Source organism: Scyliorhinus canicula, chromosome 3 (assembly GCF_902713615.1).
Source record: "Scyliorhinus canicula chromosome 3, sScyCan1.1, whole genome shotgun sequence".
NCBI classification, from domain to species: Eukaryota; Metazoa; Chordata; class Chondrichthyes; order Carcharhiniformes; family Scyliorhinidae; genus Scyliorhinus; species Scyliorhinus canicula.
In genome coordinates, this window is record NC_052148.1 from 38186962 (window position 1) to 38204394 (window position 17433).

Sequence of the window (17433 nt, forward strand, 5' to 3'; positions counted from 1 at the left end):
TATCTTTATCTACCCTCGCTTTCCCTGTTAATATCTTGAAATACTTCGATCAGATCAACCCTTAATTTACTAAATTCTGTGAAAACACATCTAATTTGAGTAATCTCTCCTCATAACTCAATCCCTATAATCCAGGTATCATTTTTGTAAATCTATGTTGCACTCCCTCCAAGACCAAAATATCCTTCCGAAGGCAGCATGGTAGCATTGTGGATAGCACAATTGCTTCACAGCTCCAGGGTCCCAGGTTCGATTCCAGCTTGGGTCACAGTCTGTGAGGAGTCTGCACATCCTCCCCGTGTGTGCGTGGGTTTCCTCCGGGTGCTCCGGTTTCCTCCCACAGTCCAAAGATGTGCAGGTTAGGTGGATTGGCCATGTTAAATTGCCCTTGATGACCAAGATTGCCCTGGGTGTTGGGTGGGGTTACTGGGTTATGGGGATAGGGTGGAGGTGTTGACCTTGGGTAGGGTGCTCTTTCCAAGAGCCGGTGCAGCTTTGATGGGCCGAATGGCCTCCTTCTGCACTATAAATTCTATGAACTATAAGGTGAGGTGCCCAGAACTGCTCATAGTGACTCCAAATGAGGTCTAACCAGGGTTTTGTACAACTGCAGCATAACTTCCCTGTCTTTATATTTCAATCCTCTAGGTATAAAAGCTAGCATTCCATTATTTTGATTATTTTCTGCACTTGTACCTGGCATTTTAAGGACCCTTCCACTTGAACCCCCAAGTCTCTTTGAGCATCCACTGTATGTAACCCCTTTCCATTTAGAAAGTACTCTGCTCTATCCTTTCTTGGTCCAAAATGGATAACCTCACACTTGCTTACATTGAATTGCATCTGCCACAGTTTTGCCCATTCATCTCGTCTGTTAATGTCTCCTTGCAATTTTATGCTGTCATCGAGGCTGCCTACCATGCCACATAACTTTGTATCATTTGGACATGTGACTTTCTTTTTTTTAATAAACAATTTTATTGAGGTAGTTTTTGGCTTTATAAACAGTTACAGACATCATCAGAAAGGAAGCAAAAAAGGCAAAAATGTGCAAACATCCACGTACTTTCAATACTTCCACCGTAACATATTGCACAAGCCCGCTCCCCTCCCACCGGTACTACCCGCCATATTTTCCCTCCTACTCTACTCTACCCCCCCCCCCCCCCCCCCCCCCCCCCCACCCCCCTGCTGACGCTCACTCTCCCGCAAAGAAGTCAATAAATGGTTGCCACCTCCGGGTGAACCCCTGCACAGATCCCCTCAAGGCGAACTTAATTTTTTCCATCCCCAGGAAACTCGACATGTCCGCAAGCCACCACTCAGTCTTCGGGGGCTTTGAGTCCCTCCACGCCAATAATATTCGTCGCCGGGCTATCAGGGAAGCAAAGGCCAGCACATCGGCCTCTTTCTCCCCCTGGACGCCCAGGTCTTCCGAAACCCCAAAAATTGCCACCCCTGGACTCATCACCACCCTTGTTTTTAGCACCTGGGACATGACCCCCGCAAATCCCTCCCAGTACCCCCTCAGCTCAGGGCATGCCCAAAACATGTGAACATGGTTCGCTGGTCCTCCCGCGCACCTAACATGTGACTTTCTATGCCATCATCCAAGTCATTAGTGAATAATGTGAATAATTGGGGTCCCAACGCAGATCCCTGTGGTACACCACTCGTCATCCCCAGCCAATATCAAGCTAATATGTCAGTTTTGGAATGGATCAATGTCAAATGATCTCTCAAGAATCCAAATAGTCAGGGCAGCACGGTGGTGCAGTGGGTTAGCACTGCGGCCTCACGGTGCTGAGGTCCCAGGTTCAATCCTGGCTCTGGGTCGCTGTCTGTGTGGAGTTTGCACATTCTCCCCGTGTTTGCATGGGTTTCGCCCCCACAACCCAAAAGATTTGCAGGGTCGGTGGATTGGCCACGTTACGTTGCCCCTTAATTGGGAAAATAAAAAGAATTGGGTACTCTAACTTAATTTTTAAAAAAAAGAAGAATCCAAATAGTCTGTGCAGGATCCTGCTGTGCACCATTGATTTGCTAAAATACATTGCAGTTCAATTTGGCATGTAAAAACACATACTTCTACGAGAAGATCAGTACCACCCAGGATTAACCCACAAGGTGCTGAGGTAATATCTGTGTGAGACCTGTGAAATGAACTTGTCAAACTTCTCTTTTGTGGCACGCTAGCACAGTGGTTAGCACTGGTGTTTTTCAGAAAATATTTTATTGAGGTATTTATAATTTTAACAATTTTAAACATCAAATTTCAACAAAAACAAAAATACAGCAATATAATCAACCGGTTTCCTCCCACAGTCCAAAGATGTGCGGGTTAGGTGAATTGGCCATGCTAAAGTGCCCTTAATATCCAAAAAAGGTGGGGTCAGTGGGTTACGGGGATAGGGTGGAGGTGTGGGCTTGGGTGGGGTGCTCTTTCCAAGGGCTGGTGCAGACTCGATGGGCCGAATGGCCTCCACCTGCACTGTATATTCTATATTCTATGAAACCCCCCCGAGCACAGACCCCAGCAGTGGTTAATGCTGTTCTTCACAGCGCCAGGGACCCGGGTTCGATTCCCGGCTTGGGTCACTGTCTGTGTGGAGTCTGCACGTTCTCCCCGTGTCTGGGTGGGTTTCCCCCGGACGCTCCGGTTTATCCCACAAGTGCCAAAAGGCGTGCTGTTAGGTGAATTGGACATTCTGAATTCTCCCTCTGTGTACCCGAACAGGCGCCGGAGTGTGGCGACAAGGGAATTTTCACACTAAGTTTATTGCAGTGTTAATGTAAGCTTACTTGTGACACTAAAAGATTAGTATTACTATTATTATTACATCAGCTCATTTCTACACACCTGGCCCTTTTTGTTCAAAGTTTCACCAAAACTAGATACGGTGGGCTGGATTCTCCGATTCGGTGGCCATGTCCGCAGGATCCGTCTGGTCTTACAACCAGAAAGTCACCTAAAAACTTGAAGCTCTCGACCCTTTCTATTTCCTTCCCATTGATGTAGACAGAGACATGTTCTCCATTACGCTTCCTGAAGTCGATGACAATCTCCTCCATTTTGTTGACATTGAGGGAGAGATTATTGTCGTCGCACCAGTTCACCAGATTCTCTATGGCATTCCTGTACTCTGTCTCGTTATTGTTTGAAATCGAACCCACTACGGTGGTGTCATCAGCAAATTTGAAGATCGAGTTGGAGGGGAATTTGGCCACAGTCATAGGTGTATAAGGAGTGTAGTAGGGGGCTGAGGACACAGCCTTGTGGGGCACCGGTGTTGAGGATAATCGTGGAGGAGATGTTGTTGCCTATCTTTACTGGTTGTGGTCTATGTGTTAGAAATTTCAGGATCCAGTCGCAGAGGGAGGAGCCGAGGCCAAGGCCATGGAGTTTGGAGATGAGTTTTGTAGGAATGATGGTGTTGAAGGCTGAGCTGTAGTCAATAAATAGGAGTCTGATATAGGTGTCTTTGTTATCTAGGTGTTCCAGGGTAGAGTGCAAGGCCATGGAGATGGTGTCTGCTGTGGACCTGATGCAGCGGTAGTCGAACTGTAGTGGTTCAAGGCAATCTGGGAAGCTGGAGTTGATTCGTGCCATGACTAACCTTTCGAAGCACTTCATGATGATCAATGTCAGAGCCACTGGACGATAGTCATTAAGGCACGCTGCTTGACTTTTTTTTGGTACAGGGATGATGGTCATCTTCTTGAAGCAGATAGGGACCTCAGATTGTTGTAGAGAGAGGTTGAAGATGTCTGCAAATACCCCCACCAGCTGATCCGCGCAAGACCTGAGTGCCCGTCCGGGTACCCCATCCGGGCCAGTGGCTTTCCGTGGGTTAACCTTCGAGAAGGCTACTCTGATGTCTGCAATGGTGATCTCAGATACAAGTTCACCTGCGGCTTCTGGGGTGGAGGGCTCGCTCTCACTGACCTCTTGCTCAAAGCGGACATAGAATGCGTTGAGCTCATCAGGGAGGGGTGCTTTGGAGCCGACGATTTTACATGTCTTCATCTTTGAGATACCCTCAATCACGGCACAGGAGAGGAGATGGATGATTCAAAGGCTTTAATCATCTGAGAACTGTACAGCAGCCGAGAAGTGTGCTCATCACATGTTGCCTGAGTGAGCCTTATCTTATATACCGTTTCCTGGGGGTGGAGCCAGAGGCGGAGTCCCCCAGGGTTCCAAGCCCGGTCTTAAAGGGCCAATGCATTAAAGGTAAGGTACCATTATATCAGCTACTGATAACATTAATCACATTCACCCCTGTTTAAAAAACACATAGTCCGTCGGGGGTGAAGTGGAGTTACAAGTTCAGTCGTGCGGGTGGTTTGACCGTCCGTGCTGACTTTCTCTGCTCCGGTGGTAGTGCCGTGGATACGGTCGGTATTGATGTTGGGATATCCGGGAGAACGATTGACTGAGCCTTTGCCCGCCTTGGAGCGGGGGGGGGGGGGTATCCGGGATGACTAGGGTGATCAGTGCCGGTGCCGGCTGGGGGGCAGGGGGCGCTATGGGGGGGCGCTGTCGGGGTGCCGGTCGGTGCGGGGAGGGGAGCGTCGTTAGGAGGGGGGGGGGTTGGTGGGGATAGCGTCGGGGTCGGTGGGCGAGCCAGCGGGTGCCAGGTCTCGCAGGGAGACGGTATCCTGCCTGCCGTCGGGGTGCTCGACGTAGGCGTATTGAGGGTTAACGTGTTGCAGTTGGACCCTCTCGACTATGGGATCTGTTTTATGGCTCCTCACGTGTCTCCGGAGTAGGACTGGTCCCGGAGTCGTCAGCCAACGTGGAAGCGAGACCCCAAAGGTGGACTTCCTGGGGAAGACAAACAAACGATTGTGAGGGGTCTCGTTCGTGGCCGTACAGAGGAGCGACCTAATGGAGTGCAGGGCATCGGGTAGGACCTCCTGACAGCGGGCGATTGGGAGATTCGTTGACCATAGGGCTAGGAGGGCGGCCTTCCAAACTGTTGCGTTCTCCCTCTCCACTTGGCCGTTTCCCCGCGGGTTATAGCTCGTCGTTCTGCTCGAGGCGATGCCCTTGCTGAGCAGATACCGACGCAGCTCATCGCTCATGAACGATGTACCCCGGTCGCTGTGGATATAAGCGGGGAAACCAAACAGTGTGAAGGTGCTGTGCAGTGCCTTGATCACGGAGGCTGAGGTCATATCGGGACAGGGGACAGCAAAAGGGATCACGGTAAGGAAATAGATGTTGCGGTTGGTGGATGGGAGGGGCCCTTTGAAGTCCACACTTAGTCGCTCAAAGGGCCCAGAGGCCTTTATCAGGCAGGCCCTGTCTGGTCGATAGAATTGCGGTTTGCATTCCGCACAGATCTGGCATGCCTTAGTCATGGCCTTGACCTCCCCTGTGGAGTAGGGTAGGTTGCGGGACTTGATGAAGTGGGCAAGCTGGGTGACCCCCAGGTGACAGAGGTCATCATGGATGGATCTCAGGCGGTCCAATTGCGCGCTGGCGCACGTGCCGCGGGACAGGGCATCGGGGGCTCGTTGAGCTTCCTCGGGCGATATTTAATATCGTACGTGTAGGTGGAGAGCTCGATCCTCCACCTCAGAATTTTGTCATTCTTTATTTTGCCCCGTTGTGCGTTATCAAACATAAAGGCGGTGACAAGGGTGAACCTCCTACCAGCTAGGTAGTGCCTCCAATGCCGCACGGCCTCCACTATGGCTTGTGCCTCCTTCTCGACTGCAGAGTGCCGAATTTCCGAGGCGGTGAGGGTTCGGGAGAAGAACGCTACCGGTCTGCCCGCCTGGTTGAGGGTAGCAGCCAGGGCGACGTCTGATGCGTCACTTTCTACTTGGAAGGGAATGGCTTCGTCCACCGTGTGCATGGCGGCCTTGATGATGTTGGCCTTGATACGGTTGAAAGCCGACTGGGCCTCAGCCGTCAGGGGAAAAACCGTGGTCTTAATGAGTGGCCGGGCTTTGTCCACATACCTGGGGACCCACTGGGCGTAATAGGAGAAAAGCCCCACGCACCGTTTGAGTGCCTTGAGGCTACGGGGGAGGGGGAGCTCCTTAAGGGGACGCATGCGGTCGGGGTCTGGGCCTAGGACCCCATTGTCCACGACGTAGCTGAGGATGGCTAGCCGGGTTGTGTGAAACACGCATTTCTCTTTGTTGTACGTGAGGTTGAGGGCCCGGGCAGTCTGGAGGAACTTCCTCAGGTTTGCGTCGTGGTCCTGCTGGTCATGGCCGCAGATGGTGACGTTGTCCAAGTACAGGAAGGTGGCCCGTAAGCCGTACTGGTCCACCATTTGATCCATCGCCCTCTGGAAAACGGAGACTCCGTTTGTAACACCAAAAGGGACCCTGAGGAAGTGAAACAGCCGACCGGCTGCTTCGAAAGCCGTGTAGGGGCGGTCCTGTGGGCGGATAGGGAGTTGATGATAGGCCGATTTAAGGTCGACCGTGGAGAATACCCGATACTGGGTGATTTGGGTCACCATTTCTGCTATGCGGGGAAGTGGATATGCATTGAGTTGCGTAAAGCGGTTTATGGTCTGGCTATAATCCACAACCATGCGTTGCTTTTCCCCGGAGCGGACTACCAATACTTAAGCCCTCCAAGGGCTGTTGCTGGCCTCTATGACCCCCTCTTTTAGTAGCCGCTGAACCTCTGACTTGATGAAGGTCATGTCTTGGGTACTGTACCGGCGACTCCTGGTGGCGACGGGCTTACAGTCGGGAGTGAGGTTCGCGAAGAGGGGGGTGGCGCAACTCTGAGTGTCGCCAGGCTGCATACCGTGAGTGGGGGCAGGGGTCCACCGTCCACCGAACTTCAATGCCAGGCTCCGGTGGCTGCACTGAAAGTCCAGACCAAGCAGCAGGGGGGCGCAGAGCTGAGGAAAGATGTGGCGACTAGAGGCTTTTCACAGTAACTTCATTGAAGCCTACTCGTGACAATAAGCGATTTTCATTTCATTTTTCATTCATAATCTCTCCCCTGATCACCACTTTCAATGCCCCCCACAGAATCGAGGGTGCGACCTCTCTATTGTGATCATTTGCAATGTGTGCTGAATGTATTGTATTAACCATTCACCATGTATGTTACTGTATCACGTTGTTGCCCATGTGGGCTACACCTATGGATCATTGTACGATATTACATGGAATGTATCAGGTTGGTGCCCTTGTAGGCTCCACCCCCTTGAGGGGGTATAAAGAGCAGCAGCCCTGTCGGCGGCTCTCACTAGCACAGCAGTCGCAGGCAGGCACTGTTCTGGTCGATTAAAGCCACAGTTTACATCTACTCTCTGTTTCACGTGAATTGATGGTCGCATCACAATATATTTCTGTATGTCCCTCGACATCCTCACACAAACCCCCAAGTCTGACAACAACCCTGCATCTAACCGCCAAGCACTGCAGCTCTCTTGACCAACACCCGTCACCAGGTCCACCCAATGCAGGGCACAATCCAAGATCACCGCCGCCGAATATTCTAACACCCTAACTTCAGCCAGCAGAGTTTGACGCATAAGGAGGTAATCAATCCGCGAATGCACTTTGTGTATCGTGAAGTAAAACGAGAACTCCCTCTCCCCCGGTGCGTGAACCTCCATAGATACACCCCACACACCTCTCCATGAACATGGACAATACTCTTTGCCATCGCACCCCCCTCTAATAAGCTGGTGGGTGTCCAGGTCCACCTCCGCTGCTGCCAACTGCTTCATGAATGACACAATGTCCCAATTTGGGGCACATACATTCACCAGTACCACTGGCTTCCCTCCAAGACTCCGACCATGATTGTGTCTTTCAGGTCCTTGGTTTATCCTCCAGAATCTGCATTTCAGCCTCCAACGAATCCAGTCGGTCTTCGTGGTTCGACAGGGCCTCCTCAACACCCTTCAACATCTCACACTGCTCCCTCACAGCCCTGGCAGTGTTGCCAAGCTGCTCCTGGAGTGGGCCCAATGTCTCCTCCACTCTTTCAGTTCCCTGCCTTGCCACTCAAATCTACCATCCATCTGTATTCTAAACTTTTCCAGCTCCTTCGCCATTGCCCTCGTCATAGTTTCTAAAGTGACCTGCATGGCTGCATCCTCCCCCCATCTTGTCTCCCTCGAGTTCCTTAACCGGGCTCCCCGCCTGGGATTTCTTCCCTGCAGCCTTCTTCAATGCCGTTTTCAACATCCCCTCAGCACGTTAACCGTCTTCCCCACCAAGCTACTGGGTTAAAACTCAAAATTCTCCTGACAAAAACGGGCAAAAAGGATCGAATTACCGAGACGTTAGTGGGAGCCACTTTTTGTGTGACCGCCCTTCTACATGTCGCACCGGACGTCGGTTTGTACGTTCTCCCCGTGTTTGTGTGGGTTTCCTCCTACAGTCCAAAGATGTGCAGGTTAGGTGGAGTTGCGGGGATGGGGCGGAGGTGCGGGCCTTGGTAGGATGCTCTTTCGGAGGGTCAGGGCAGACTTGATGGGCTGAATGGCCTCCTTCTGCGCTGTAGGGATTCTGTGATGCCCCTTAAATTCTGTTTCAGGTGCATAATAATGGTGTTGATCGGGTGGATAAAGAGAAACAATTTCCTGTGGTGGAGGATCCCAGAAGGAGGGGACACAACCCAATGAGAACTTAGCGATTCAGGAGATGCCATCGGGAGAGACTTCACACAAAAGGCACAGGAAACCTGAAACTCATTCCCTCAAAAAGCTGTTGAGGTTCAGCCACGTTACAATTTAAAAACTGAGATGGATAAAAAACCATTGGTTGGGTTAGGGAACGAAAACGGATGAATGGAGTCAAGATTCAGATCAGTCGTAATCTAATTGAATGGCATAACAGGCTCGAGGGCCTGAATGAAGTTGTTCAACACAACTGCACCATTACACACCAAAATTAAAATATAAACACCGCAAACAAAGATTTAAGTTACTTTCAATTGGATTCAGTAGCAGTAACTTGCACTTAATATATCATATATCATTGGGTCAGTTAGCTCAGTTGGCTGCAGCTGGTCTGTGATGTATATAGAACATAGAACAGTACAGCACAGTACAGGCCCTTCAGCCCACGATGTTGTGCCAGCCACTTATCCTAATCTAAGATCAACCTAACCTACACCGCTTCAACTTATCCATATTAAACTCCATCTGCCAAATTTTGGCCCAATCTCCTAACCTATCTATTTCCGTCTGTAAAATCTGTATTTCCTCTTTACTGCCTGCTTTCCCACTTATTTCAACATCATTGCAAATTTTGCTATGTTACACACTGTCCTTGCTTGCAGATCATGGAGCGATGCCAGCAGCGTAGGTTCAATCCCCGTACTGCCTGAGGCTATTCACAAAGGCCCCACCTTCTCAACCTTGCCCCTCGCCAGAGGTGTGGTGACTCTCAGGTTAAATCACCATCAGTCAGCTCTCTCTCAAAATGGGGGAGCATCCTATGGTCCTCAGGGACTATGGCAACATTCATTTCAATTCATACATATATATATATTTACTATGTGCATAATTCATCATACTCAGACAAAACTTTAAAAGGATGCCTAAATGGTTGTTCAGTGCTAAGTACCTCACTGGGTTCCCATGCAACATCTTGCCTTGCAACTGGTGATCAAATCAAACACACAAGTGGCACAGTTTGCAAATGAACTGGGTGTGTGGGTGGGTGGGGCTGGTGGAATAAACGTGTCTGTCTAAAATTGCTGTAAAGTCATAACTTCCAACTGTGCCCAAAAAAATGATTGATAGTTTTCTGTTGAAAAAAAACACACAGCTGTTTTATTTTGGGAATTCACTTGCACGCACTTATTTTTGGTCAACTAGGCACCCATGCAGAAACAATTATCAGTTTACAACAAAATTGACTGAAAAAATTAAATAGTCTCCCTTTTCCTGATCCAGATTTCACACTCTATCCCACTTTGCCTATCTGGAGACAGCTTCAACATAAACTTAATCCAAGATTTGTGGAGTTTCAAGTGTTCAATCCAATGGGCTAAAATCTTGCATTTTACCAGCACAAAATACTCATGTCTCAAAGAACTTCAATGAGTCGTGGATATCAAGGTTACAACTTAGAGCTAGCAAGTCAGCAGACAAAACAAATTAGTTTATTTGTTACCAGCTGTTAGAGTTAACCCTGAACGTGACATGGATAGATTTTATTTCATAGTTAACCCAGGGACAGTACAATTTAATGTTCCGTGAGGCTGCAGTGCTAACCACTTCGCCACCGTGCTGCCCTCGGAACATCATTAATTATGCAGAGATGAATTCCCTCCCAATCTCCCGGGAGGCCGGCAGCTGATTCGCCCGCCCGCTATTAGCTGGCGGGTACCAACATCCTAACGCCATATTTAAATGTTATTCTCTCCAGCCCGCCTGCCTTCACCAGGCTGTGCAGGATGTCAGCAACCCAGAGGAAAAAAGGTTAGCAGCCTCAAGAAGTGTGTTCCTCGACTCAACCCCGCCCCCTCCACCCTGAGGTCCATCACCTCCGTCCATCTCCTAGCTGTCCATGCCCGTTTGGACCTATAACCACCACATCTGGAGTCTTTGTGTATCCCTTTCCAGTAAACAACGTGGAAGCCCTTTGACCCCCTTGTTTGTGAGCTTTTCATGCAGTCTTGACGGGGTTCTGCTTCCCTCTGCCTTCCATCTGATCATCAGACATAGGAGCAGTGGTAGGCCATTTGGCCCATCGGAACTGCTCTGCCATTCAATGAGATCATGACTGATCTGATGTGATAATCCTCAATTCCACTTTTCCGCCTTATCCCCAAGACCCTTGTTTCTCGTACTGATTAAGAATCCATCTATCTCAGCCTTGAAGATGCTTAACCTATCCTCTACAACCGTCTGCGGTAAAGAATTCCACAGATTCACTACCCTCTGAGACAATAAATTCCACTTCGCCTCTGTCTTTGTTCATTGTCTGTCTTCTTCATCCACCTCCTTACCCCTCTGCCTGTGAGCCCTCACCTTTCCCCCCACTCCTTGCATAGCACCCCCCTTTTCGTCATCAGGCCACTCCCCCACCAGCCTCACCTCACACTCCACCCCCGCTCGAACTTTGGATCATTACTGCGGTGGCTGCATGTGTTCCGTGGCACAGTGCTTTCCAGATAGGCCTTGGTGTGTGGCACCAGGGGGAAGGAGAAGGCTGTACTACCCAACTTCAGGTGCTTTGCTGATCCAACTCAGTGACACAGGAGGGTCCGTGGGTCCATGGACAGTGGTGTCCATGAAGGCCAGCTCAGCTGGATGGAGTTGGAGATGGAGAAACTGGTCTGACCTGGCAGAGTGGTGCATTGCGCATCAGGAGCAGCGGCAGCAATATGGCAGAAAGGCTTTGTTGCCCTCACCTTGAAGTCTCTTGCAAACTGAGGGCCGTCTTGCACACATGATTCTTGATCAATCAGGTTTTAGACCGACATAATTTCATGCTAATTGGAAGATGTAAGATTGGACGGCTTGACAAGATACCAGTGGCTAACCTTTGATGAGCATTCATGATCTGTAAATGGCATTCATGCCACTGGCCAGTGGGAAGGGAAAGCCACCATTGGGAGAATTGCAATGTGAATTTACACCGGCAGGTTTCAGACTTCTCCGTCCCACTAGATTCTCCGTTCCTGCCTGCCTCCAAATCCACCGAAGGCTGGCTGGGAGAATTTGCTCGTTGGAATTCTCAATGATCAGAAATAATGGAGTGGATTCTCTGTCGCCCATTGCCGGTAGCGGGGTTCCAGATCCAGCAAAGAATCAAGTGTCGGCCAAAAAACGATATTGGTGCCGGACGCCGATCCCATTCCAATGCTCCGCCCGCCCTTCGACAGCGAGCTATGTGCCCTGTGCGGGCAGGAGGATGCAAGTGGATTATTTGAGCCCATTGGCATCCAATTAATGGGCTGGAAGCCAGCTTGTCTCGGTCTCTGTGATTCTCCAGGCTTCTCAGTCGGGACTCACGTGGGTGTGGATAGGTGCAAGTATTTTCAAGCATGGCCCTGACATGGTGAACTCCACGGTGGGTTAAGGGGGTAATTATTTAAAATTGGAGCCCCAAAGTCCATCAAACAGACACCTTTCTCCACAATCCAATCCTGCCCAACCCACCCCCCCCCAATCCCCCCATCAAATCCCCAAAAGATACACCCCGAACAGAGGCCCACCCATATCAGAGCCCCCTTATCAGAAACCCACATAATAGACACTCCCATATCAGACATTCCCATATCAGAGACCCTCAGATCAGAGACCCCCATATCAGACATTCCCATATCAGACACTCCCATATCAGACGCTCCCATATCAGACATTCCCATATCAGACACTCCCATATCAGACACTCCCATATCAGAGACCCTCAGATCAGAGACCCCCATATCAGACATTCCCATATCAGACACTCCCATATCAGAGACCCTCAGATCAGAGACCCCCATATCAGACACTCCCATATCAGACACTCCCATATCAGAGACCCTCAGATCAGAGACCCCCATATCAGACATTCCCATATCAGACACTCCCATATCAGAGACCCTCAGATCAGAGACCCCCATATCAGACACTCCCATATCAGAGACCCCCATATCAGAGACCCCCATATCAGACACTCCCATATCAGAGACCCCCTATCAGAGACCCCCAGATCAGAGACCCCCATATCAGAGACCCACATAATAGACACTCCCATATCAGAGATTCCCATATCAGACATTCCCATATCAGACACTCCCATATCAGAGACCCCCTATCAGAGACCCCCATATCAGACACTCCCATATCAGAGACCCCCTATCAGATACCCCCATATCAGACACTCCCATATCAGAGACCCTCAGATCAGAGACCCCCATATCAGAGACCCCCATATCAGTCACCCCTGAGTGGAAGTTTAAGAACAGAGGCAGAAACAGTGTAAAATCAGTGAAAAATTACATCTGTTGCCTCAATCAGAAGTGTTGAAAGCAGCAGTTCTTACTTCATAGAAAGCTAGAACACATCACAAGGCTTTAAACCCCCTCTTATCCTTTGATCTGTGATGTTTCTATTCACTTTCAAAATGAAATAGCTTTGAGTCGGCTGTAACTGACATGGTAATAGCTTCGAGACAGCCATGTGGCTGGATTGTTAATTTTCATTTCCCATAACCACGTCTCAAGTACCCTATTTTGAAGCCAACCACAACGTTTATAAACATCTAGCTCTGATTGACAGGTCATCACCACATCAAAAGCAGTTAAGTGCTTTCTGCTCATAAAAAGAGGAAGTGAAGCACTTACCTCCTAGATGTTTAGAAACATTGTGTTTAGCTTCACAGTAGGATACTTGAGATGCATTCAAATGTGAAGGGGAATTAAAATGAAAATCCAGACATCTGGCTGTCTGGAAGCTATATATATATTTTTTTCATTCATGGGGCGTGGGCTTTGCAGGTTGGGCCACCATTTATTGCCCATCCCTAATTGCCCTTGAGGAAGCAGTTAAGAGTCAACCACATTGCTGTTGGTCTGGAGTTACATGTAGGGCAGGCCAGGTAAGGACGGCAAATTTCCTTCCCTAAACCCATCCCTGAACCAGATGGGTTTTTACGACAATCAATAATGGTTTCATGGTCATGGACTTTTAATTCCAGATTTTTATTGAATTAAAATTTTACTATCTGAGTTGGTGGGATTTGAACCTGGGTCCTCATAGCATTACTCTGGGTCTCTAGTTTACGAGTCTAGTGACAATACCACAACGCTACCACCTCCCCATACCCTCAGTTTGTTTGTTATTGACAGCACAGAAGGAGGCCATTCGGATCATCGTGTCTGCACTAATTCCCAAAAGACCAACCCAGCTAGTCCAATTCCCCAGCCCTAACACCGGAGCCTTCTAAATTCATCACTTTCAAATAAATATCCAGCTCTCTTTAGAAACCTCCTATGGAATCCACCTCCACCACTCTCCCAGGCAGCGCATTCCAAACCCCAAGAACTCTGTGAATAAAGAACTTTCTTGTCATCTCACTCCCAGCTCTCTTGCTGACCATCTTGAAATTGCTTAAAGAGATAGTGGATAGTTTTGGAAACAAAGCTGTAGACTTTGGTGTTTAAACGTAAAGAAGGAGCAAAAGCAATAAAAAATAGGATCTAGCTCGAATCTTTAGCTCAGCGGCATTTCACCACTAACACATGAATAATGGTCGTTTGGAACAAGGCACCAAAGCAAGACTATGGATCTACCGGCTGTGTCCCGCCGTAATCCAGTCAGGACACAGCCTGTAGATCCTGGGAGAACCTCTTCTATGATTCCTGATGGTCCTTACGCCTCAGAGATCTAACTAGATCTCACGTGACATTGTGAACTGGATCCCGCCTACAATGGGCGGGACCCAGACTTACATAGTTAAAAGAGCTTGAAAGCAATTTTAACTACGCTCGCGCCGGATGGAACGGCCACCCGGCATCTATCGGCCTTGCTGAGGAGACTCCAGCAGAGCAGCGTCTAGCACTGGTCCCCACAAACGGGGACCAGCTGGAACTGCACTGGGGGGCGTCCCCCAGGTGAATCGGTGGCCCTTGGGTGGTCGGCCTCCAGGCAGGGTGGCAGCCTGGCACTGCTGGTGCCAGCATGACACCTTGGCACCACCACCCTGGCAGTGCCACCCAGGTGCCAATGTGGCATTGCCAGGGTGCCTGGGTGGCACTGACAGGGGCACTGCCAAGATGCCAGGCTGGCATTTTGCCTGCACCAGGATCGGGCCTGGGGGGCGCCCTGCCCGTGTGAGGTGGGATGCGGGGGCTTGATGACCCCCTTATTGGTGAGTTGGGGGGTGAGTCCAGGGGTCGCGTCGGGGGGATCAGGAGATTAAGGAGCCATTTAAAAATGGTATCCCGATCTCTTCTTGCACGGAGCTCCTCATTGCAGGAAATTAGGCTAAGTACGGCCTTGGGGGTGAGGAGGGATGGGGCATTCCATGCAGGGCCCGAAATAGCAACAAAGTGCCATTAGATAGCGGGGTTGTTCCCAATGCTTGATGACCCTGCTAACCCCACCCAGAATGGACTCTGATAATTTTCGCTTCGATCACGCCCTATATCCAAGCAGAATATTGAGACAAATTCTAAATCTAAACTTCTCTTTTGTTGACACGTTGGTATTTCTGTGAAGTGTTAGATATTTTTTAACATGCCGTCCAGACTACCAGTGTCATCCAAACTATTATGGGACGAGCTTCCAGCTTCAAGCGCATCACTTGCTGCACAGATATAAAGGAGAATTGTCTGACAGCCAAAATAAACTTGCAAATCTATTGGAAATTTTACACCAGAGGAACACAGTACAAAAGCCTGAACAAAAAAGGGTTTCATGCTCCAGGCACAGCAAAGTAAACAAGGCACAAACGTCATAAAAAGTATCAGTTGTATGTAAAATTAGAAATGCAAAGATTTCAGCAAACAAATACTTGGCATCATTTTTTTCTCATTAATCTTAAAGACTGTGTCATCCGAGATGAAGAATTGTGTGCACTCCTTGACCAAGTGCCAAGACAATTAGATTTTTATCAACTTTGCAGCAAGGAGTGCCTTGAATTGATCACCACGTGAAAGTGAATCAAAGTGAGGTTATGTACATTGTATGGAAAGAAAGGACAAAAAGATGCATTTGTTCCCGTCTGTTTTCAGAGGATAAAACATGAAATGTGCTGAATGGATACTTCAGTTAAAAATCTCGTGTTGCTTTCAGGCATAACTGCAATCTTGCCCAATGCCATTATCCTTAACTGCTTGAGTACAGTAATTACTGCTTCATAATGATTCAAAGTATTTTGAAATACAACAAAATTTAGCAACTCTGCTTCATGGCATTCTAGGATAAAACAGTCAGTGCAGATAGAATGCATTTTCAAAATAATAAACGAGCAATATGCCGACAAACAAGTAAAATGCCAGCTTTTACAAGTCTCTGATGGAAATTACTGTTTCACCTCCAAACCAAGGAAAATATATGGCTCGCACAGAGCTTCTGACTGACGCAGGGGGAGAAAGGAAGAAACAGATATGTCGATGCTAAGCTTCAACAAGCTTAACCTTGTGCTCTTGGCACAAGCTGATGATTGAAGCAATTATCTGATGTTATACCTTTGCGAACCATGTGCTGTTAAATGCAATGTTAACATTTGTCACAGTAACAGGGATGCAGTGGTTCACTGTCACACTACAAACTATGTTGGGATGTGGAGAAATGAACGCAGAGGTGTTTTTGGTCTGGTCTTAAAAGTAGAAGCACTAAAGCGCCACTTCAAAAGGAAGGAACTGTAGTCTCTGTGCGCCTCCTAGCTGCTGGAGTATGGTCAACATCAGCAAAAAGCAGCGAGTAGCTCGCATATCACTTGGAAATAGATATGTGATGCATCAAGGCTTAAAAAAAGGGTCAAGTATGTATTTTTTTCATGTGTACTGTTGCCAGTCAAAAATATAAATCCTATCTCAGTACATTTAACTCATTACTAGTCTTTACAAAATACTACTTTTCAGTTCATTTGTTACCAGATATTCTTTCTTGACAAACTCGTCAAATAATTATTCAGTGCCCAAAGGAGAAATGAGAACATTACCTTGATTTTTGAAAAAATAAATCTTTTGTTCATGACAGCCCTCACAAAATGAAATGCTCACATAGCCTTCATGCATATTTTTAGTCTGTCATAATGCAACTGGTTTTCATTTCCCCAATGATCGATGCTGGATTTACTTTTGTCAAATTTAATTTTGCAAACAGAAGCAAGCATCTGAATGTAGCATTCCGTTTACTGCTCTGTCCCTTTCAAAATTTTTACAGAACCATCCACTCATCATGAACTAAAGATCTATAACCCACAGACATTTTGTCGATCATAATAATAATCTTTATTATTGTCACAAGTAGGCTTACAGGCAATGCAGTTACTGTGAAAATTCCCAAGTCACTGCACTCCGGCGCCACACTCCTGCCTCTCAGCAAACTTGCTGGAGGCTGGTCATCACTGGCAATGGCTACCCATCTGGCACCGATGGGTGGCCAATATACAGAATTAAGTGCCCATTTGTGGACAGATTGGAGAGGTTGTTGGCCAACCCCATTAAGGCCAAAGCTTGTCAAGAGCCTGCAGGCAGTTTGTTCGGATGGCCGGCAAAGTCTTGAGTTGTAACCTTCCACCTACCCCCCTAATTCCCTCCCCCCCCCCCCCCAATTCCACCTCCCGCCACCCACCTCCACCAGCACCATCCCCACCACACAAGTGCAGCTGGGAACTGGAGATGTGGGGCTCTGGATTCTCATATTTGTGGCCAGAGTTACTGATTACAAATTCAAACTTCTTCAGAGGGCACTCAGGATGGAAGCACTGAGGCTCCCTGGGGCAGCACGGTAGCATAGGGGCAGCATAGTGGTTAGCACTATG

General features: G+C 48.5%; 1 protein-coding gene across 1 annotated transcript in view; it reads right to left on the reverse strand.

The window, feature by feature from the left end:
- The window catches only part of ctbp1 (C-terminal binding protein 1), a 394244-nt gene that overhangs the window by 363258 nt on the left and 13553 nt on the right, over positions 1–17433 (reverse strand). The gene's annotated exons all lie outside the window — the stretch shown is intronic.